The following is a 24,693-nucleotide window of genomic DNA, read 5'->3' as shown; positions in this document are numbered from 1 at the left end:
AGAGGGGGTTGGAGCCCAAGGTAGACATTTAAACTTGCCCTCTGTGCCATTTTGCCCAGACCATAGTTAATCTGCCTGGGGCATCTTTCACAAGAGCCCAAATATACTTCTCCAGATGACCAAAGGAGACACTGAGAAAAGAGAGGACAGAAATCATGGACAATGGAACAGAGGTGCTGTTCCTCTGATTTTAGTATCTCCACGCTCAATCCAGCTTCAGGAGGGAGGTCGATTCAGATTCTAGACTTCAAAAAATATTCTGTCAAAGAAGTTTCCTTCACACTCAATCTAGTAACCAGCCTCAGTAAACTTCAGTCTGTTTTCCCTACTGATGTTGTGAAGCTCCAGAACTTCTCCACTCATCAATTTCTCATATATCTTACAGCTTAAATTTTTCATATATCTTCCAGTGTCTCTCCTCTCCAATCCATCCTCTCTCCACACAACTGCCAAAAATAGTGTTAATATTCCTAGAGCATAGACCTAAGCATGTAACTCTCCCAGTCAAAACCTTTCTATGTCTCCCTATTACCTCTGGGATAAAATACAAATTTCTCTTCTGGGTCTTTGAAGCCCTTCATGATCTGACTCCACCCTGTTTTTCCAGATTAATATTCTCCCTTGTACTCTCAGTTCTAGCCAAACTAGGTTACTTGCTGTTGCCCATCAATGTTACTCCAATGTTACTCTTACTTCCATTTCTCTCTTAAATACTTTCCTGCCTCACTGCTATCTCTGAGAATCTTTAATTCCCCTTTTAAACTCAGACCAAGAGATCTTTCTTCTTCTTGGTAGTTTTGAGTGTTCTCTTCTTCTAATTATCTTTATTAACTTAGCTGCTTGCATACTGTATCCACCTATACTACATTCACTCTTTGAAGGTAGAGACTGTTCTTCATTTTCTGTCTTTGTGTCTCCAGGGCCTAGTGGGCTGCCCTGCATGCAGAAGGTACTTAATAAGTGCTAGCTGAATCAAATGGACTAAGGAGAGTTCTAGATGTACATGTCATAGAAACTATTTATTGATCCTAGCTTTAGAAAGTTTTCCCACTGGACAGATGAAATTATATCATCAGGCATCCTTCTCTATTGCCCAAAGTTCAGAACTTATTGAGCATATTAGTTAGTTTCCCCACTCCTGACACTCACAAACATTACATGGACTTTTCACATGGTTGTAAAGGTACTGTGTAAATAGCTCTCTAGTAGGCATCTCTATTTGCAGCTGGTTCAATAGTAATTTCTCCAATTGAATGATTGGTCAGTCAAACAATGGTCAATTCAGTCTGTCATCCAACCAAAGAAATTTGAGCATTGGAACTAATTGTCAAGGGGAAAGGAAGTGGTTAAAACCTCTTTAAGTTCAAAGTCAAAATGGTGTCCTTTGGAGCTGGAACCCAAGTCTATATGTTTGAGTCATAACAATCTTGCTTTCACTGTGTCTGTTTCTTAAATATGTCCCTGAGGAATCTGGTTCTGAAAATCCCACTTTCCAAAGCCATAAAGTATTTCTAAACCTTGGTTCTTGATCACACCATGATTTTGCTTAGTGATATATATATATATATATATATATATATATATATATATTTAGTGTCTTTCAGCATTCATTTCCCTGTTCTTATAGAGAGTGAATACCTAGGAATGGACCATCCATTTTGCTGATGAAGGGAATTTTCTCCAATACTATTTCTATTGCAAAGAGTTCCTTTGACAAAGAAATAAATGATGTATTATTAAGGTGCCAGATTTCTGGTGCAGAAGTGTCTTGGCATTATCCACTTTATTTTTTTCCCAATGAGTATTAGTGAATTTCCTTGTTGACCATTTATCTTTAGCAGAACCCAATCCAAATATGGCACCATCTTGAGTACCTTGTTCTGGTTAATGTGTCATTTCATTATAGCCTCAAACTGAATTGTTGCTTTAACTGTAGGCCGCTATCATATATCATCAGCATGAAAAATCCTGATAATAAACCACTGAAATCCCCTACTTGGGTAAACATTTGGTAATGAAAAAACACAGTAAACAAATTGACTCATTCTATGCCAAACCAAAAAATAAATGCACATAATACTGAAAAGAATATCTCAAGAAATTAAATATTTCTCACTTCTAAGGCATGTTCTCTTCAACCTAGTTCCAGTAGTGAGTCAATGGAATGGGAGTCAGTTTTACAAATGCTTCAAATCAGGAGACCTGGAACTGAATCCTGACTGTTCAACTTACTCTCTGAGTAACCAGGCAAAACTTGATTCTTTGACCTTCAGTTTCTGCATCTGTAAAATGTTTTGCTACTTGTTTAGCCAATCCCATGGGTTATTGCAAAGATTAAATATTCTTTTTCACAGATCAAAATATTTGCTTGTGTTGATAACTAAGATCAGACTATAGAAGAAAACATAAAAGATCAAATGAAATAATGCATATTAAAGGACTTTCTGAAGAACTATGTTCATCAGGTTATATTATTATCATTATAATGGTCATAACTGGCAATGATATAAAAAATAAGAATTTTGAAGAGCTTTATGTATATTCATAATACTGTAGATATCATTACCCCCATCTTAGAGATTAAAGTGGCCACAATTCTAAGAAGAGCCAGAACCAGGATTCCAATCCCAGATGACCCTCTTTGCAAATGTGGTGTCATGTTGATTTTGTCAAGCAGAGATTAACTATCTCTCAAGAGTAAGCCCAACTATTCACTTGGGGAAAAACAAGTGGAGAAAGAATGCTTATTGTCCAGACTATGCTATGCAGCTGGATGGACAGCATCATGAGCTGCTACATTAGTACAGATGCAGGCTGCCCCAAAAGTCTCAGTGTAATTTCAAGCTATTGAAGTTAAATATCTTTGAAATGCATTAAGATTTTGGCACACCCTCTATATTGGATAAATATTAAAAAGAGAAAATTAACTAGACCTAGAATGAAATGATAGGAGGAAAGATAGATTGACTGTGTTTGGAAAATTGTGCAAGCATTCCAAGAACCACAAACTTCTCCTTCAAACAAAAATACTTTTTTTAATACCAATGTTCTTCCAGTGATACTAAATGGCTACAAATCTTTGAAAATTCAGTCAATTAAGTCAGTCAAGAAGCATTTATTTAGCGCTTGCTATGTGCTAAGCACTGAGAATACCAATAAAAGTAGAATGATAATACCTGCCCTAAAGGAGCTTACATTCTAATACCAGATAAAAGGAAACTGAAAAGAGGAGTAAAGAGGGAGGAGGAAAAAGTATCTGGCACCAGGAATGGCAGAGGAAATTTGAAGCATGGCCTGGAAAGAATACCACCATTTCCAAAATAGCAAATTACAAGATAATCCATAGTATGGTGAAGAGAGGTATGGTGGGTATAAAAAGACTAAAATATATTACCAACTACCAGTTGCAAACAAGAAATTGGGTAAAGAATATAAAGATTATGTCTAGAAAAGGAAGGGAGGGAGACTGGTCATATCAAACTGTAAAAAACTGGACAAATAGCCCATAGGTGTCAAACTCAGGTTATATTGAACACACTTAAGTGAAGCCCATAGGGCACTGGGTAAACACACTGTGATGTGAGGAATTTAATAACAGTTAAGGATAACAGATGAGAAGTTGCATGTGCATTGCGATCTGAATGTGAAAGCAAAGATCCCACTGGAAACTCTTGGAGTATATATGATATTCCCATGGTTTATTGTTTTTTTATCTCTCCTACCTTTCTCAGTTGATGAAAATGACTTCTGCATTCATTACCTCATCTTTCTCTCCTTTCACTCTCAATCTCAAATGAAAATATGCTTTCAAAAGTGACTAAGCTCTTAGTGACCAAATATAAAAGCCTTTTCTTAATCTTTTTCCTTCTTGACATCCTGCAGTGTTTGATACTCTTGCTGACCTTCTTAATCTGGACATTATCTCCTCTCTAAGTTTTCCTGACCCTCCTCCATCAACCTACTCTGCCTTATTTTTTTCAGTTCATTTTGCAGAATCTTCATTTATGACAAGCCCCTCCTAACACTGGGTGTGTCCTAAGGCTCTGTCTTCAGCCCTCTTTTTTCTTGTCATACTCTCATTTGATGATCTCATCATTTCCCCTGGGCTTAATTATCATTTCTGTGAAGATAACTCCCAGATCTAGCCCTAAGCTCTCTCTAGAACTCTATTCACATATCAACAAATACCTGTTGGGCATCTTTAACTGATTGTCTCTTAGATATCTCAAATTCAACATGTTCAAAACAGAACTCATTATCTTTTCCCCAAAACTTAATTGCTCTTACAAACCTCTCTATTTCTGTTGAAGGCAACATCACCCTTCTTGTCACCTGGCTTTAACAATGTTCTTGTCCTTCTCAATTTCTCACACTTACTCACCCCACATATCAGTTGCTAAATCTTATCATTTTTATCCCTACCACATCTGTCTACACATCTTCTTCCCTCTACTCACAGACATCATCTTAGTCCATGCCCACATCACTTCTCACCTGTACTATTAGAATAGTCTCCTAATTGATTTCCCTTTTATGTCTTTCCCTGCCAAAATATATGCTCCATGTAACTGTCAAAGTTATTTGACTATAAGTGAAAATCTGACCATGTCAACACCATATTCCCACTCAATAGAAGCCACTGCGTGGTTCCCCATGATTTCTAGGATCATGTGTTGAATATATATGTTCAACAGGCCTCTTGTGCATGACAACAGATTAAAGCTTTCTCTCTTCTAGGTTATATATCATAAATAAAAGAAATGTCAGTGACATGCATGCTGACTCAGTTCTGTTCACTAAAAGAGCAAACTGCATGCCTTGTCAACTTTGACAGCTATCATAGATTATTTTACTTAAGTGTCTTTTTTAAATAAGAAAGTCCTTTGGTGAAGGGTAAAGTTGAGTGGAGGCAGCATTTATTAGTATGTGATGATTATGAAACTTCTATGACTCCCTATTGCCTCTAGAAAAAAAAATACAAGCTTCTCTCCTTTGTATTTAAAGCCCTTCCTAATCTGTCGTCCATCTGATTAATTTCCTCTTCCATCCTGTCATAAGTTCTCTATCCCAGTCAAACTGGCCTTCTTACTATTTCTCTTACTTGGCCCCTTACCTTTGCATAGATGCTGCCACTCATCTCAGAAATGCTCTGCAATTCTCTCAATTCCTAGTTCCCTTTGAAGCTCAGTTCAAGTATCCCCTCCTATTAAAAGCCTTCCCAACTTTCTCATTGTTACTGCTCTGTGAATTCTTCAACTTACTTTGTATTTGTATTACATTTACATATATATGCATATATACAGGTATGTATACATACATACCTATGTATGTATGTGTGTGTATATACATATATATATCATTTCTCTCTAATTAACAGAAATTCAGGACTTTTCAATAAATTTAATATGTTGATGGTCACATTTTAATATTATTGGTTTCCATTGTATTATTCTTTGTTTAGTTTGTAGATTAAAAAATTGTTCTGAGAATGAGTCAATAAGCTTCACCAGACTGCCAAAGGGGTTTAGGACAAAAACAAAAAAGGTTAAAAATTCTTATAAATGTTATCTCCAAAGTTCATGGACTTCACTGGGGAAAGACTAAGCAAACTGAGGGGGTTAGGGAGGTGGGCATATCCAGTCGTCCTGATCTATATCTTGCCACTGGACCCAGATGGCTCTGGAGGAAAGAGTGAGGCTGGTTACTTTGCACAGCCCTCCCTCACTTGAATCCAATTCATTTGCAAGTCAAAACATCTCCTTCCTAATATCATTGGTCCTCTTTGAGAACAAAGGACAAACAGCAACAAACAAATTGGGAGACATGAGTGCAATGGACTATCACTATTCAGTGATAACAGATGAATGTGATGAATTCAGAGGAGCATGGGAAGACATATTAAGTACAGCAAAGAAAAGCAAGTCAATTGAAGAAAATCATGTAGACAATGACAGGCACAAGGTAAATACAAAAAATGGCACTGAAATGAAGAAGGGCACCAGGGGCCGTGTAATTGCAATGACTATCCTCTGAGTCCCAATTGCAATTGGGACTCAGAGAAGAGTAGATCAAATGAGTTTCCCCTCTTTGCAGAGGTAGGGGACTATGGATGGATATAAAATACTGAATATACCAGAAATGAAAATTGATATTTTCACTAACTAAATTGCTAATTTTTGTTTTGTTTTATTTCTTTTTAAAATCCTTTTTTTTCCCCCCAGGGAAGGACTTGCTGGTAAAGAGATGGAAGTGTTGAGAAATGAAGTTTTTATGAAAACCAAAAGATATCAGTAACAAGAATTTTTTTAAATGTAAGGTGAAGGCAACTTTGTTGTTTTGGTCTTTGAATCCATAGTGCCTAGCCCATAAGAAGCATTTTGTAAATGGTCATTAAATTGAACTGATGGCTCAAAACAACAACAACACACACACACACACACACACACACACACATACACATACAGTTTGTCCCAAAAGTGTTAGTGTAGTTTTAACTTTTAATATACATTATACATATTTATGTGTAGTAACAAATAATACACATATGACACCATATATACACATATTTTACATACACATGTATTGTGCATACACACGTATATCATGCATCAGAAACTTATACTTATAAGTGTATTGTGTGTATTTGTTATCTATGTATGTTTGTATATATTAAAATACATACAAAAATATATGCATATATATTATGTATATATCAAAAACCATAGTACATTTTAATGTTTAAAAGTGCACCAAGCTTGTGTGTATATGCATACTTACATACATACATACATACATACATACATACACACACACACACGGGGGAGGTAGTGCAAGGCACACCCTAGCTAATCTAGGGGAAATGTATAAATGTATATTGTGGGAAGATGGATAGTCATAACTGTAGTGTGTCAGAGATAGAATGAGCCTCAGAATCCTGTCTCCCAGCTGTTTCATCTTACAGCAGAGCCCCAAAGAGGTAGACTGAATTCACCCAGAAGATTACACATCAATTATGCCTTGATTTTCCATTGTGGGACACCCATGCACAAATACATGCATATATGATTGCCTTCATGCAAGCTTGCCACAGCGCTGATATGCTAAGACTTTAAATCTTGTTCCCTTTGGGCCCCTTGAAATAAACCAGGGCAGCTTTCTACTGCTGAATCAACCCACTTTCATATTCTTTAACTCTCCTGGAGGTAGGAGCACCCTTTGACCATTGTGTGTCTGGACAGTAAAAATTGACAAAGCATTTTGGTTACTTTGGAACACTAGCAAAAGTACATCAAGAAAATGACCAATTTATTACAGTGCCACATCATTCCAAGACAACAGAATTAAGTGAGGTTTGATTGGGAGCTCCATTAAAGTAGTGAAGGGTCACAGTGAGGGGAGATTAAGTTGATTTCTCTAATTGAAAGTAAATTTTGCCTGGTACTTCTGAGAATCACATTTCCTAAGAGGCCAGAAGTTGATGAAACCCAAAGGAAGCTGATGTGGCTAATAATTGAACTGTCTCATGTGCTCCCCACCTCCAGTCCTCTAAAATGTCTGGATTTTTTTTAATATCTGGCTAACTAATAGGATATTGTACAAACAAACAAAAAATTTGGTGAAGATATAGATTTAAAATTAAAATTAAAAGTGTGTAGGCAAGATGGCAGAGAAAGATACAGAGGTCACAAAGAGAGGTCCTAAATTTCTAACCTGATTAATAAGTTAAAAAACTCCCAAATGATAAATTAATTAATAAATACAGAAAGAATAGGAAGGAAAAAGAAAAGCCAAAGAATCTCAAAATTAAATAACCTTCCAGATAAATTATAGGAAATAATAAGCCGGGAAGAAAAAGCTGAACTTGATTAATTATGGTACGAGATTCTGGGAAGAAATCAGCAGAAGAAAAGTAAAATTATAAATTAACTTAAATGAGGTCTCAAGAAATGAAACTAGACATGACAAAATAGTGTCAAATTGTGTAAAAAACAAAAAGCCTACAGGCAATATGAAACAGTGGAAGGGACAATGTCTCTGAGGTTCATGTATAACCTTGTGTGAGTCACTGCTTCATTGCAACTCAGTATCTTCATCTTTGAAATGAAGAGATTGGACTAGATGACATGTGAGGTCCCTGGTAGTCCAAGACGGAACATTTCTATGCAATAAATTCCTCAATAAAATTTTCAAAAATTAGATCAAGGAGCAAATTATCAATTAATAAAATTTCCCAGGTTCTTTCAAGTAAAGGATTTCTTTTTTTTAAGCTTTTCATTAATTGCTTCAATATTGCATAATTCCTTTAAATTAACTCCCTTTCCCCACCCCCAACTGCAATAGAATGTAAGACCTTTGAAGTCAGGAACTTTTTTATTATCATTTGATTTGTATCCTTAGCAACTAGGACAGTATTTGCATGGTGGATGTTTAATAAATGCTTGGTGAATTCATTTTTTTCTTATTATTTAAAATTGTATTTTATTTTTTCTTATTGCATGTAAAAATAGTTTTTAAAATTAATTTTAAAATGCATTCCAAATTCTCTACATCCCTTCTCTACCCCCTCCTTCAGAAGACAAGTAATTTGATATAGACTATACATGTGTATTAATGCAAAAAAGATTTCCATATTAGCCATGTTATGGAGAAAGAAAGAAAGAAAGAAAGAAAGAAAGAAAGAAAGAAAGAAAGAAAGAAAGAAAGAAAGAAAGAAAGAAAGAAAGAAAGAAAGAAAGAAAGAAAGAAAGAAAGAAAGAGGAAGGAAGGAAGGAAGGAAGAAAGAAAGAAAGAGGAAGGAAGGAAGGAAGGAAGGAAGGAAGGAAGGAAGGAAGGAAGGAAGGAAGGAAAGTATGCTTCTATCTGCATTCAGACTCCATCAGTTCTTTCTCTGGAGGTAGATAGCACTTTTTATCATAGGACTTTTGGAATTGTTTTGGATCATTGCTGAGAATAACTAAGTCATTCACAGTTGATCATCACACAATATTGCTATTATTGTGTGCGATGTTCTCCAGATTCTGCTCACTTCGTATCAGTTCACATAAATCTTCCCAGGTATTTCTAAAACCATCCTGTTCATCATTTCTTATTATATTCTTATGTTATATTCTCATATTTCTTAATAGTATTCTATCACAATCATATACCATAATTTGTTCAGTCATTCCCCAATTACTGGGTGTCCCCTCAATTTCTAATTCTTTGTTATAAATATTTTGGTACATATAGGTCCTTTTGTATGTTTGTTTGTTTGTTTTTATCTCTGTGGGATATAGACTTAATAGCGGTATTGCTGGGTCAAAGCCTTGGGGCATAGTTCAAAATTGCTTCTCAGAAGGGATGGATGAGTTGATAACTCCACCAAAAATGCAGTGCATTAGTGTCCCAATTTTTCCACATCTCCTTCAACAATTGTCATTTCCCTTTTCTGTGATATTAGCCAAACTTATAAATGTAGGGTATCTCATAGTTGTTTTAATTTTTATTTTTCTTATCAATAGTGATTTAGAGCATTTTCATATGATAACTTTAATTTCTTCTTCTGAATACTGCTTGTTCATATCCTTTGAACATTTATCAACTTGAGAATGACTTGTATTCTTATAGATTTGGCTCAGTTCTCAAAATATTTGAGAAATGGGGTCTCAGGGAAACTTGCAATAACCCACCTCCCAGTTTTCTTTTCTCCTTCTAATTTTGGCTGAATGGGATTTGTTTGTGCTAAAACCTTTTTTAATTGAATGTAATCAAAATTATCCATTACATCCTGTAATGCTCTCTGTCTCTTGTTTGGCCATACAGGTAAGATATTCCACATTCCTCTCATTTTCTTACAATATCACCCTTTATGTCTAAATTATGTGCCATTCTTACCTTTTCCTAGCAATTTTTGTCAAATAGTGACTTCTTCCAACAGCTTGGATTTTGTGTTCATCAAACACTAGATTACTATGACCTTTTACGATGGTATATTGTGTACCTAATCTATTCTACTGATCCATCACTCTATTTCTTAACCAATACCAGATTCTTTTGATAGTTACCATTTTGTAATACAGTTTGAGACCTGAGTATTGCTAGGCTACCTTCCTCCACTATTTTTTTCATTGTTTCCCTTGATAGTTTTAACCTTTTTTTGTTCCATATGAATTTTGTTATTATTTTTTCTATCTCTATACAATATTTTTGGTAGTATGATCGGCATGGCACTGATTAAGTAAATTAACTTAATTGGAATTGTCATTTTTATTATATTGTCTCGGCCTAACCATGAGCAACTGGTATTTCTCCAGTTCTTTAGATCTGTCTTTATTTATGTGACAAGCATTTTGTAATTCTGTTCATGTAGTTCTGGGATTTGTCTTGGCAGGTAGACTCACAAATATTTTATATTGTTTACAATTTTAAATGAAATTTTTTTCTATCTCTTGATGTTAGACTTTGCTGGTAATAAATAGAAATGCTAGTGATTTATATGGGTTTATTTTATATCCAGCAACTTTGCTGAAGTGTTTAATTATTTCAACTAATTTTTTTAGTTGATTCTTTAGGATTATCTAAGTATATCATTGTGTCATCTGCAAAGAATGATAGTTTTGTTTCCTCATTGTTTAATTATTCTAATTTCTTTAATTTCTTTTTCTTTTCTAATTACTATAGCTTGTATTACTAGTATAGTATTGAATAATAGTGGTGAAAATGAGCATTCTTATTTCACCCCTGATATTATTGGGAAGGTTTCTAGCTTATCTCCATTAAAATAATGATGGCTCATTATTTAGATAACACTTATTTTAAGGAAAACACCATTTATTCCTATGCTTTCCAGTGTTTTTAATAAGAATGAGTCTTATATTTGGTCAAAAGTTTTTCTGTACCTATTGAGATAATCAAATGATTTTTGTTGTTTTTGTTATTGATATAATCAATTGTGCTGATAGTTTTCCTATTATTGAAACAATTCTGAATTCCTGGTATAAATCCTACCTGGTCAAAATTTTATATATTTCTGTAACATGCTTGCTAGTATTTTATTTTATTTTAATTTTTAGTCAATATTAATTAGGGAAATTGGTAGATAGTATTCTTTCTGTTTTTGTTCTCCCTGATTTAGGCATCAGGACCATATTTGAGTCATAAAAGGAATTTGGCAGGACTCCTTCTTTGCCTGTTTTTCCAAACAGTTTATATAATATTGGAATTAATTGTTGAGTAAGGGATTGTTTTTTTTTTACCAATTTGAAATGCCTATGATTCACTCACTCCTGAACAACATGGAGATGGGGTCTAGAGTGCACCAATTTCCTCAGTGGCTTCCGAGTTTTTGTTTTGCTTTGTTTTGTTTTAAAAGGATGATGTCTTGGGGCCGTACTTGGGACCTTAGGGAAACAGATTTCCCTTGAAAAAGGGAAAAGAATAAGGGAGGGGAGAAAAGAAAATAGCAATAACAACAACAATAACTACGTCAATAGTAACACATTTATATCACCCTTTGGAGATAACATCTTTGTTCAGTTGCCTTTCATGGTCAAGTGGCCATAACTACCTACCTCCCAGAATATGTGTCCATGAAGAGGGCCTAAACTTCCTGAAAATTTTTAAGTTTGGCAGGGGCTGGGGTCAACTGGAGGGTTCCTCCTAGGAAGCCAAAGCCTACTGGCAGGGGTTCCCATTAGGAAATAAACCTGTTGACACAAAAGTGATGCGCTAGGAATGCAGAATGAGATGTATATTCTCAAATATTGCTGCTGAGTTTATTTATTTTTCTTGATTATCTTTATTTGTTGTAAGGAAGGGCTACTATTGGTGGTTGAAGTTGGAAGGCAGTGAATTAGTGGGTAATAGAAAGACAAAAAAGGAAAGCAAAGAAGTGAAGCCTCTGGCAGAATCGCATCTCTGCCAAGAAGGCATATTGTCTACCCACCTGAGACACTTGGATATGTGGCCCACAAGGTGTTCTCAGTCTTATAAGCACTCCATGAAGTAGGGATGTTTCTAGAGCATTGTCAAAGGCTTCCTTCAGAAGAGTTTATTATAATGTGCATCCCCAGATGCTGCCCATCTGGCCAGACAATCCAAGTTTAAAACACACTGATTCTGGCGAAATCCTTGTCTCTGCAACTGGCTTCCTGGCTAGAAGCCAGTCTGAAATTTAGCACTCATTGAGCAATATAATACTCCAGGCTGACTTCTGACACACTCAATGTGTTAGCTATCTCCTCCTGTCTCATGGGCAGGTTTGACCAATGGTGACCAGGCTGGACTTCCCCACAGTGATAAGGAAGTTGATCAGGAAACATAATTTCATTTCTACCAAGCAATCTCTTTCTTTAGGCCTATGGGGAAGTCAAAATTTGAGACTCAGGGCAGCTGACTTGTCTGAACTGGTGAGGTCTACCCAAGTGATGTGCTTGATGGTATGTAAGCACCCAGAAGGGAGGAGCGTGGCTCCTACCCGAGGTCCCACTGGTCAGATTCTATTGCTGCATGCTTACATCTCAGATGCACCCTTCCTACCACAATTACTGATCATGAAGTTATAGGATTATGGATTTAAACTGAAAGGAAACTTAGAGGTCATTTGATCCACCTCCTCTTTCCCCCCAAAATATTTTACAGATGAGGAAACTGAGGCATAGGATTATGACTTGCCTCATATTACTCAAGATAAGGTACTAAAATTAGGATTCACACCTCAGTCCTCATTCCAAATCAGGGATAATACAGTCCTTCTCTAAAATGCATTAAGCCTGAATTCAATGTTCTCAATGTGACTTGGGTATTTCTACATTAAGTTTTCTGTTAAGTCAACATACTCATCTATATTTTGAAACTAATATTTCAATTTATTATTTCACCTACTTGTTTAAATGTAGGTTGGTGACATATAGATCTCAGCTTATAGGTAGCTTTGGGTATGATTTCCTGAATAGGACCCGTTCTCCATTTTCCGCAGCTCCTTGTCCATGCTAATAAGAGCCTGTATTTGTAATATCCCCAAACTCATGCAGTTCTCTGAACATAGGATCCATCATGCTAGAATAATCAGGTTCATCTTTCCTGGCATCCTATTCCATCAGATAATGGTTACCAGGGTAAATAGGACATGCCTCTGTCTCTGTCTTTGTGTGTGTGTGTGTGTGTGACTCTGGAATAGATTGGTTTTCCTTGAGAATTAAAATTATTCTGACTCAGATAAATTCATTATATCAGTGCACTGAGCCTCTCAGTAGTCTCCATGATTCTCAGTTCCCTTAGCTTTATATTGCCCTAGTATATGTGTGGGGTAAAAGAGATGGGTTGGATTGGGAAATAAGGAAAAGGAAGCAGGAAAAGAAGGTAGGAAAGTTGAGGAAGCAGAAGATAAAGTAACCTGGAACAAAGATGACCTTGAGAACTCAATTTGATTCAATACTTCAGAAGGTAGAAACTGGGTGCCAAGCATAATTTTTTCTTGCTTTGTACTCTTAAGAATCTAGAATATCAGAATGTTAGAGGGAGAAGAAAAATTGAAAACTGGCCATTCCTCCTGTTTGCTTATCCTCCCCCTTTTTTCACTCCTCTGAGGAAAATAAGGCTCAGAGATTAAGGGATTATGGTCCAACTCCTAGAAACAGAACTGAGATGGAAACCCAGGTCTCCTAACTCCCAATTAAAGGTTCTTTCCACTGCTCCACATATTCACTCTCCCATTTGGTATGGATTGAACCTAACTTCATCTCTATAGAAGAATCCCTGACCCAAGAGGCACCATTTTAGCCAGTGTCTGCCCTCATATTTTGGTTTTTTAGAGAGTGAGTTCCTAAAGACCATTCCTCTGACACCAAAAATAAATGCTCTGGAAACATGAATAGTTACTTCTGGAACCTCAGGAACTTGAAGCAAATTTCTTCTACATAAAAAGGCTTCTCAATAATGAACTGAATACATACACCCTAAAACCATAGATTGTTGTAATTAACTTGCAAAAGTAGATATCATTCTTAACAAAGGCATTCATAATTGAACTCTGGCTATCATCAAAATTAGCTTAGAAATCTTAAGATTAGACCAATATTTGATTAACAGCTCTTGTAAGATATGATATCTCAAGTGTCTGCATAATACTTCTCCTATGATCACAGGCAAACAAGATCCCTTAGAGGTCCTCTGGCTCAACTCTCATTTTTACAGATGAGGAAATGGTGATCCAGGGAGGTCAAGTGATCTCAGTTCAATAAATGAGAAAGAGAAAACAAACAAGCAACTCTCTCTATCCTAACTGGAAGTAATTTATCTCTCATCTGAACTCATAGTATTTACATGCAGATAACTCTAGCATATCACACATTTAATTATTAGACTGTAACCTCCTTGGGGGCAGGAAACATGTTTTAATTATCTTTGTGTAATGTACTGTGTTAGACATTGGGGAAGATTCATGATAGGGGTTCAACAAATGTTTGATTACTTGGCTGAATGAATGCATGCATCTTGTGAACAATGCTCCTTCATTCAGTAAACAACTGCAGGCCATTAACGGTGTTCACTCAATCATCCCAATATTGTACAGTTCTACAGCTGTTTACATGTTGTCAAAACTAATGCTGAGCCATTAGTCATTCATTGTTGACCCGTCAGAATCAATCCTGGTACTTGTTCTTTTTAATATCTTTATCTAGGGCCTACATGAAGGACTCAAGAACTGACTCAATACAGTGACAGAGATTGCTACATTTGATGGGTCTGTTCATACTTTGGAAGAAAAGAATAAAATTCAAAATAACCTTGACCAACAGGGGAAAAAAAATGAATCTCACAAAAACAGGATGATCTTAAATAAGGAAAAGGGCAAAGCGTTCATTTGAAAAAAAAGACAATACATATACAGGATGGGAAAGGAATGGCCAGATTATAAGTGCAGAGGAAGATAACCTGAAGGTCATACTTGTACACCATGATGTTAGGATTACGGTAAGGAATACAATATTCAAGGGAAATGACCCTTCCTCTGAACTCTAAGCACACTTCTCCCTTAAGGATCAGGCTAATACAGCTTTGGCCTTTTGTACTACTAAAAAGATTTGGAAAAAAAGACGACTTTCTAGCTTTAAATCATAGGATTCTATGAGGAACAACTTAACCAACAGGGTGATAAGCACAGTAATAAGGGACTGAGGGAGTATGTAGAGTCTATTTCTACTGACATTTGAGAAGAGATATGACGATCCGTCTCAAGTGGACCAGACATCCACTGAGAGTAGGGAACTGGACCTGATGACCTTTCAAGAACTAGGCTAATACAATGCAATAAAACAAATGTTTTGGGGTGTCTTCTCTATACATAACACTATGATTGGTAAAGTTTAATTAAGACAGCTCCTAAGCCCTTCTTTCCTGAAATGCAACCAGATGTGGAGGCCCACTTTCAGTACCAGGATATCATTGAGCATCATTTTAAGAATCCTTTCGTCCTCCATCTCACTTACAGAATAAGCTTTTCTGCAATGAGTGTTTTCATGAAAAATAATCCAATTTATATGCTCTCCCCTGCATTATATACTATGCTTCTTTACTATTTCTATGATTGCTAATCACAAGAAATAAAACTGACTCTGCATTAGTTTAACAAGACTAGCTGATGCTTCTGATGGATAGGAAGCCCAGTTTTAGGCTGCATTCCCCTAGAACAGAGGTTCTTAACCTTTTGTGTGTGTGTGTGTGTGTGTGTGTGTGTGTGTGTGTGTTATGGACCCTTTGGTAAAACCTATGGACTCCTCAGGATAATGTACTTAAAAGCTTAAATAAAATTGAATAGGATTACCAAAAAAAAATCCTTTAGTCCTTGATATGAGAAAGATTTCTAAATATTGTCTGCAGTTTGGAAGATATCTATTACATGGATTAACAGATTCGTGGTATCATGGTTAACATGCTTAAATTCATATGTATATATATATATATATATATGTAATTAGCAGTGACCATATATTCCTGCAGCCTTGCATCTCTGCTTCTATGAATCACACAGTGTGAGCTGTGTCTAAGGATTAGGCCCTTGTGAATGAAAATGTCTCCTGCCACCTTGCTCCTTTCTAACAAGTCATCTGTGCAGTCACTAGAAATGTAAACACAGAATTGCCCAATTCCCCAGAAAAAAAGTCTGAGGCGACATAGAGATGAGGCAGGTTTGCATCGCTACCTCATTTTTACTGAAGGAACTGGAAGGTCTCTTACATTAACTCCAAGTTATCTCAGTCCACAGGCTCTGAGAGATCCATATCTCTTGACCTTTCCCTGCACTCCAGGGCCCAGCACCTATTCATCTCTTACTTGAACTATTATTGCAGCAGCTTTATAATGATTCTCACTGTTTTCAGTGCTTCTCTTCTCTAATCCATCCTCTAAACTAGTTGTCAAATTGATATTGCTAAGCCACAGGTCCTACCACATCACTACCCTGCTCAAGAAGTTTCTGGTGATCCTATGGCCTCTGAGATCAAATGTAAACATTTATGTTTGTAATTTAAGGATTCAGTCTAACAATTCAATGTTATATCAAAATAGGATTTATCCACAAAAAAAATAAGAACAATAATTTTAATAGATGTTGCCATGCCGAATACCCATAATGTTCTGTCTGGAACAAAATGTTTTCTATACAGAGACCTAACAGAAGAGATCAAAATTATATGGAATTAAGACAACGTACATATTATCCCTATTGTTTGGCACATGACTAAAGATGCTATCAGAGAGCCTGAAGAGGATGAGTTTATCACCTAATAATTTTATTTAACTGCAAAAAAGCTATTTTATCAACCTTTGAAATATTCACAGAACATTAAATATAAAAGAATAATAGAATAGCAACCTATCATTGACCATTACTCTCTGAACTTCTATTACAAAGATAAGAACAGTTAATAATTACAATAGTAATACTGACAGAGCAAAGATGACATTTGAGAAAGCAATCAGATATTACATAAATATCTAGCTGATGCATCCAGTAGATGACTTGAATATCATATATATCATCAAATAAAAGGGAATGAAAAGGAAATATGTGGAGTATGGAATATGAAAGTCTATCAGAAATTCTAGATTCCTTCAATCTACCATCAAAAACAGAAGTAAAAAGGGTCAGGTTATACAAAGAGTCAAAACGTTAATTCATCAGCCCAAAAGGTTTTAGTAGATATTAAAGAAACAAAGACTTGGGGTCGGGGAGGGAGAGAGACAGAGATAGAGAAGCAGAGACAGAGAAAGAGATACACAGAGACAACAAAGACAGACAGAGATAGACAGAAAAAGGGAGGGGGAGGGAAAGAGGACACCCAAAGAAGGAGTGTGTGAAAAATTTCTGGTCTTCTATGTTTTTGCAAGAAGTTCAACAGAAGTGAAGTTTTGATCAAACTCAAAACAAAAAGCATGTGCATAGATAATAATGAACCACAGAATAGTTACATCAGGGGAGGTGACTGAAACTTGAGCTTTTTTACAAAACTGAAAAGTTGGAGTGTGGATAAGTTCCATAATTATTAGCACAATCACTTCACAGTTAAAACAAAATTTACCAGTGTTAGGCTTAGAGGAGGGCCTCCACCCCTGCTATACTCATACCGCCCTGAAGTGTTTTACCAGCTTCCTCTCAGATGCAGGCATGATACCACTTGTATTAACAGAAAGTACCATCTATCTACTAAAAAATTGAAAATTCAAGAGACTGCTCCAAATATAAACCAACTATATGTTTATTTATTTTATACAAAGCATTCAGAGCTTGTATTACTCAAAAAATCTATACATACCTCCATATCTATATCCATATCCATACCCATATCCATATCTACATCGACATCTATATCTATATTTATATCCACATATATCCATATCCAGATCTATATCCATGTCTATATCTGTATCTGTATCTGTGTCCATGTCTGTGTCTGTCTGTGTCTATGCCTATTATACCTATGCCTCTGCCTGTGCCTGTGCCTGTGACTACCTATGTCTATGTCTATGTCTGTCTATCTCTATCTAGTCTGAGGAGCAAAGAGGAAAATTTATTTAATACATATTATGTGCCAAGCACTGTGTTAAGTGCTTGAGAATTTTACAAATATAATCTCATCTGATCCTTGCAACAATAGAGGGAGGTATGTGCTATTATTATCCCCATTATACAATTAAGGCAATTGAGGCAAACAGATGTTAAGTGACTTACTACAATAGCAAGCACCCTACCACACCCAGGATGGCCTGCTAGCACAGATTCTTTGATCTGCTTTGCTAAAGGAAAAACAACTTTTAAAGGGGTCAATAATCTTGCTTTAATTCACAGAGATAAGTAGAAAACACAAACAGAGAAATTAGCATAGAGATTCAACAGACAGGACTCCTACTGTCTGAACAAAGTAATATAATCACCTAAGTACATCACCAGATTGGGAGAACACAAACTTCTGTAGTCAGGTGGCTCTTAATAATAAAGAGCTACTCAGAGTCCCATCCAGGGAATCAAAAGGTCCTTCTTATAAGCAAACCCCCAAAGTAAAATACCAGCCTACCCGTATATATAGTTTTCAACTAATAGACTCAGAGTCGGAAGACCACAACCCTCATGACTCAGTGCCTTATTAGCTTAGTACCAAACAGTGTGAAAGTCTTCCTACAAATAAGCCTCCCTCTAATCAAGCTCCTCCTTAGGCAAGTTAATCCCCCAATGAGCTCTACGTGACTCTGAATGTATCACAGCTATGAAAGCAACAAGATATCAGTGACTTAACACGTGGTCATGTAGGCCTGTAATGAATGGGGAAGGTATTATATTCTATTAACATTACACTTACCCAGGCTCATCAAGTTAGTCAAGATCTGAGGCCAGATTTGAACTCAGATCTTCTTGACTGCAACTACCTATATAGTTAGCTATGCCCAAATGACCTTGGGGTATAAAGAATAAATTATTATCAGATTGGTAAATATCGAATGAATTGCTTGCATATGTCATACCATGGATATTGCCTTTACTGATTATTGTGATGATGTAGATTCAGTTCTATTCATTATTTTTTGTCTCATATTATGAACATATTAAAAAAAACAATATAATGAAAAAGACAGAGCAGTTAATATCCACATGAAAATTTAAAAAAACAACAACATTCACAGTTTACAAGATAAAACCAACGCACGAACATTAAGAATAATTGATATACAACATATTTGGGTTTTTTTGGGTTTCTTTTTTGGTTGATTTCAGGGAGGTATTTAAAACTCAGTAAGGTTCCTCTAATTTTAAATCCATTATCACATCTTCTAAATAGAATTCAGTATGACTTGCAAATTAAACATGAAGTTGAACCAAACCCTTTGATTAATTACTTGATTAATTTGAATGTACGCGAATGACATCAAGACACCAAAACACACATAAAATTGCTTCTTCATATTATGGAATCTTTCTTCAGTGAAAACAATGCCATTTGGACCCCAGTAGTGCAAAGCACTTAACACATGCTTGTAGTGTCAACCACACTGGCATACCTAGGATGACTGCTAGCACAAGTTCTTAGATCTACTTTACTAGAAAAGATAACTGTTTAAGGGGACAACAATCTTTTAAAATTACATTCACTAGTTCAGGGGGAAAGTCGGCACCCTGAACTTCAGAGAAAATACAAGCAAAGAAATAAAGACCAACAGACTGGGTTCTGACTGACTGAATCAACTATACACTCTACATACATCCCTGGATTAAGAGCCCTTTACATCTGAACAGGCGGGGAGCTCTGAACATACAGCTACTCAGAATCTTGACCAGGTAATCACAAAATCCTTCTCATAAGCAAGCCCCAAAAGCAAAATACCAACTCAGAGTATATACACACTTCTTAGAGCCAGAAGACATCACAACCCTCCTGACTCAGTGCCTAATTAGAAATTAGCAAAAGGTGTGAAAGTCTTCCTATAAGTAAGCCTCCCCTAAGTTAGCTTCTCTTAATGGACTCCACATAAGGCCTATTAAATGTGCAGGGAAGATCTTACATCCATTAATATTACAATGCTAAGGAAAACTAGAGCTTGAAGGTTTAGTACTTTCATTAAGAGGTCAAATTAAACCAATGGATGGAGACAATATTCACAAGTACCTTGATTTCCTGAGGACAAGAAACAGAGTATAAAGCTATCATCTGAGATTCAGATTCACATCTGGTGATTCAAAATCTGGGATGCTTTTCAGTTCTCCATTCTGCCTCCAGAGAAGAAAAAGTAAATTTCCATTATTTGCAGATTTGAGAACAAATAATTGGCATTGTAGAGAGAAATACATTTTTGACTCAATTAAAAAAAACACTTCTTAAACTTTAGAAATAGAATGTGCTTACCTAGCAAATAAAGTGGATTTATAATCATTTGAATTTATCAAGAAGAATTTGGATGAGCATTTGGTGGAGATGTTATACAAAGGATTTTATTTCTGGTGTGAAGTACTTACATTTTGGGGATCCTAAAGCAAGCTAAGTGCGACAGTAGATGGAGGACTGGGCTTGGAGTCAGAAAGATGTGAGTTCAAATCTGGCCTCAGAAATTTTCTAGTTGCATGACCCTGGGCAAGTCACTTAACCTTATTTCACTCAATTTCCAAAATGATAAATGAATTGTTGTGAGGGTTAAATGAGATAAGATTTGTAAAGCACCTAGCACAGTGCCTGGCATATGGTAGGCAACTGACAAATACTTGTTCTCCCCTATCTGTCCTAGTATTCTGTGAAGAACCTGGTCCTTGAAGGGTATAAGAAAAGACATAGACCTTTACCCCTCACCCCCAAGAAGACCATACTTTATACCATTCTATCTTATGCCATATTGAAATGCTGATGTGGTTGGACTAGGAAGAGGATCATCCTTGTCCTCTGAGGCAAGGGTATAGATCAGGATCCAAGCAAGGACAAACATAAAGACAGTTTAGTATCAGGGCTTGAGAGTAGTAGGAAAAACATATACTGAGGACAGAATTTGATTATAGAGGGTGGGGAGAGTCAAAGACCTGGATCAACAGAGAAGATATATTAATACAACCTATCTCTCTTATCTCCTCTACACAACCTGTCTCTCCTAAATGTTAATCTTTATTGGTGATTCCATGTGTTCCTGCTCCTCTGTCATATGCTGATGTGCTAACATAATCTGGGTTTAACATGTCCTGTATTAACTAGGCTAATACAAGAGAAGATGTAGCCTTGGAAACCCCATGCATCCCTTTAATCTCTATCTCCTTGCTTCAACTCAGGACAGCTGGCAGAGATTGTCAGCCAACCCCCTCAGAATAGTTGGGCTGTAAGCCTTAGACTTCCAAAGAGGCATATAAAACTTTCCTGTCTCACCATGAGATTGAGAAAACAAATGTTGAGTAAGGTTGAATGATTGGAAAAGCAGAAAAGATACGGAGGGAGCATTTTATAGGTTCCCTAGATAAAAGAAGGAATTAGATCACAAGTTAGAGGCATTCATTCATCCATTCATTTAACAAACACTGATTAACTATCTACTGACTCAGGTACTGCATAAGATAATGGGGAATTTATAAAGTATAAATAAGACAAAGTCCCTGCCTTCAAGAATTTTAGATTAGTTGGAGGATAGTTAGAATATATAGGTAAAGACAGATATATGTATGAAAAATATATTAGAGAATTCTAAAACAAAATACTAGATGAGGTCCAAATGTGGAAAATCATGAAAAACTCTGGGGAAACTCACAAAGCAGACACAGAGTAAGGATATAGTAATAATGGAGGACTTCAATTACAAGGACATCTAATGATGCAGGGGGGAAATAATCTGGAAGTCTTACTAGATTACAAATTCAATGAGTAATAAAGTGACAGAACAGTCAAAATGCTAGCATTAATTTATTATAAAAAACACAGTGGCTAGAACTAGGGAGATGATTGTATCACTAGTATCTTTCCTGGTTAGATTACATTTAAGGATTTATGCTTAGTTCAACAGTCACAATTTAGACATGAAAGTGATCCCAAGCAGATGACCAATATGGTAAGAGGACTCAAAACCTTGACAAATGAAGACTGATTGAAGGAAATGGAGATGTTGATCCTTGAGTGTAGAACACAAAACTGCCATCAAGTAGTTTATTGGCTATCATAGAAAAGGAATGGGATTTGCTGTTTGGTTCCCACTGAGCAAAAGTAGAAGTAGTAAATGGGAGATACAGATGTGTCGATTTTTGTAAGACAAAATGAAACAAAGTTTCCTAGCGTATAGAACTATCCAAAACCAATGTCTTCAATGACAGTCAGGGAATGTTTTATTAATGTTTTTGTTTCATTAGTTCCCAACACAATGATTTCCACAGTGTAGTCACTTAAAACATGTTTTGTTTTGTTTTTATTTTTCAATTGTCTTGAAAGTCAGTGAGTTCCTCATCCTTAGAGATCTTCAAGAAGCTGTTGAATGACCATTTTTTGTGTATGATCTAGAACAGGGTTCCTTAACCTTTTTTTGCAATATGGATCATGTGACAGCCTGGTGAAAGTCATGGAATGCTTTTCAGAACAATGCTATTACATGCTTAAAGTAAAACACAAAATATTACAAAAGAAAACAACAAATAAAGTAAAATATAGTTCATCTATCTATCTATCTATCTGTCTGTCTGTCTGTCTGTCTATCTTTATTTTTAAAAAAAAGTTCACCAAACCTGTATTTATAACCCCTATAGAGAGAATTCCTACTCAGGTCAGAGTTGGACTAGATAGATGGCCTTTCTAGCTAAAAGACTCTGGGACAAGCACAACTCTTTCCTTCTGAAATTTCAGTGAGCCTTCTAATTGCTAACCATTTATCCTGCTTGCTTTAATACTTTTTAAACATAGATCATCATGATAGCTTCTATCTCTTTCTCTTTTTTTTGGAGGGGGGAGGGCAGGGCAAGTGGGGTTAAGTGACTTACCCAAGGTCACACAGCTAGTAAGTGTATCAAGTGTCTGAGGCCGAATTTGAACTCAGGTCCTATCTGACTCCAGGGCCAGTGTTCTATTCACTGTGCCCCTTAACTGCCCCAATATTTTCTATCTCCCTTTAAAGCAGCCCTCTGCACCCCCTTCCCACCACACACACACTTAACCCTCCCCAAGCACAAGCACCATTACATTTGTATTAGGATTTGGGGAGGGTGAAGAAGAAGGTATTTTGAGCTCTCATGGGAAAATAAAAAAACATCTCCAAGTTGCAAGATTAAATCCTAGGCAGCTGCCACATTTGTGGAGTTCCAAGCCCTTTCCCTTTGAAAGCAGGTCTATATGGATACATCCTTGACACAGAGAGAAAATACTTGGGGTGTTTTCCTCAATTGGGAAATCATTTTGTTGTTTTCCTTTTTTCCTCCTAAATCATTTTCCTTCCCCTTGGCACTCACTCAGGCCTGCTGTTCAGTGAAAACTCCCTCTTGTCAGGAGACTTAGGCGGTGGCTTGAAAGCAGCTGCACTCTTATGTTTGGAAAAGAGTTTTGGGCACAGTTTTGGTTTTGCTGTGGGTTTTTAATAAAGTATGTTTTACTTCCTGGCACCTGAGATGTAGAGAACAGTTGAGGTAGGAGTGAAAATGTCTGGGGTGGGTGGGAAGGGGCACATCAATAATAGCAAAATAAAAACAAACACATAAAAACCTCACTGTTAGGAATGTCTTGCGCTTTGAGTACTTCAAATAGCAAGTAAATTTCCCAAGCGCCAGAATTGTGTCCATCTTCAACAATGCACATTATTGTTCTCACCATTAGTATCTTGTCTTCTTACTAGACAGTAACCTACATGAAGGCAGGTACCATCTTACCTGGACTGCATTGTCAGCACTGATTATAGACACTGAATACAGTAGGTACCTAATAAATGTTTGCTCTAGCTTTATGCTCATTTGGCTTATAGTTCTCTTTTCACTTGCATTATTGAAGGTCCTTGGATGACTTTGTTTAGTTGGATATCTTGCCAAAGCTTTCTTCAAACTGGGAAACTTGTTTTACCTTTCTGGCATGAGCCAGGCCCAGAATTAAACCTAGATCCCAAGTAAGAGTGATGTTTGTCAGTGCAGATGTTCTCTACTTTACATAGTGAGATGCTCTTATAAATTTGCTTGTAACTCAACTTTGTGCATTCTTATTATATCTTGGCCTTCACATTTTGCTATTAATTTATGATATTACTATTTTAATAAAGAGCCATTGTGCAGTAGTGGATAGAGAGCCAGCTCTGGAGTCAGGAAGATTTGGGTTCTAGTTTTGATTCTGATACATACTAGCTATACAACTATGAGGCAGTTACTTAATATCTCAATGCATTCAAGCAATTCTCCAAGATTATAAAACACAGACTAGATACCAATTTAAATTGGTGGAGGGAGCTTCTGCCCTAGAGAATTCTTTATACAGATGAAATCACAGGGTAAATTCAAAGAAAATAAATGAATAAATAAGTGAAAAGGTTTTTTTTCAATTCCTTGAGCATTCTTTCCTTTAAATTTGGGCCCCATCTCCCACCATTTGTCAAATAAAGGAATTGAGTAAGATGCTTTTAAAGTATCCCTTTTAGTTTCCTCTCCAGTTTCATATACAATGATTCTATATTTTTAAAAGCTTACTATATTCTTGTTTGTTTGTTGCTTTTTGGAGGGGGGGGAAGGTAGGGCAATTG

Source organism: Petaurus breviceps, unplaced genomic scaffold (genome assembly GCF_028583685.1).
Source record: "Petaurus breviceps papuanus isolate PSGF00001 unplaced genomic scaffold, PetGlider_PUasm1.0 90591, whole genome shotgun sequence".
Taxonomy (NCBI): Eukaryota; Metazoa; Chordata; class Mammalia; order Diprotodontia; family Petauridae; genus Petaurus; species Petaurus breviceps.
The sequence above is the reverse complement of the archived record's forward strand: the minus strand, read 5'-3'. Positions refer to the sequence as shown.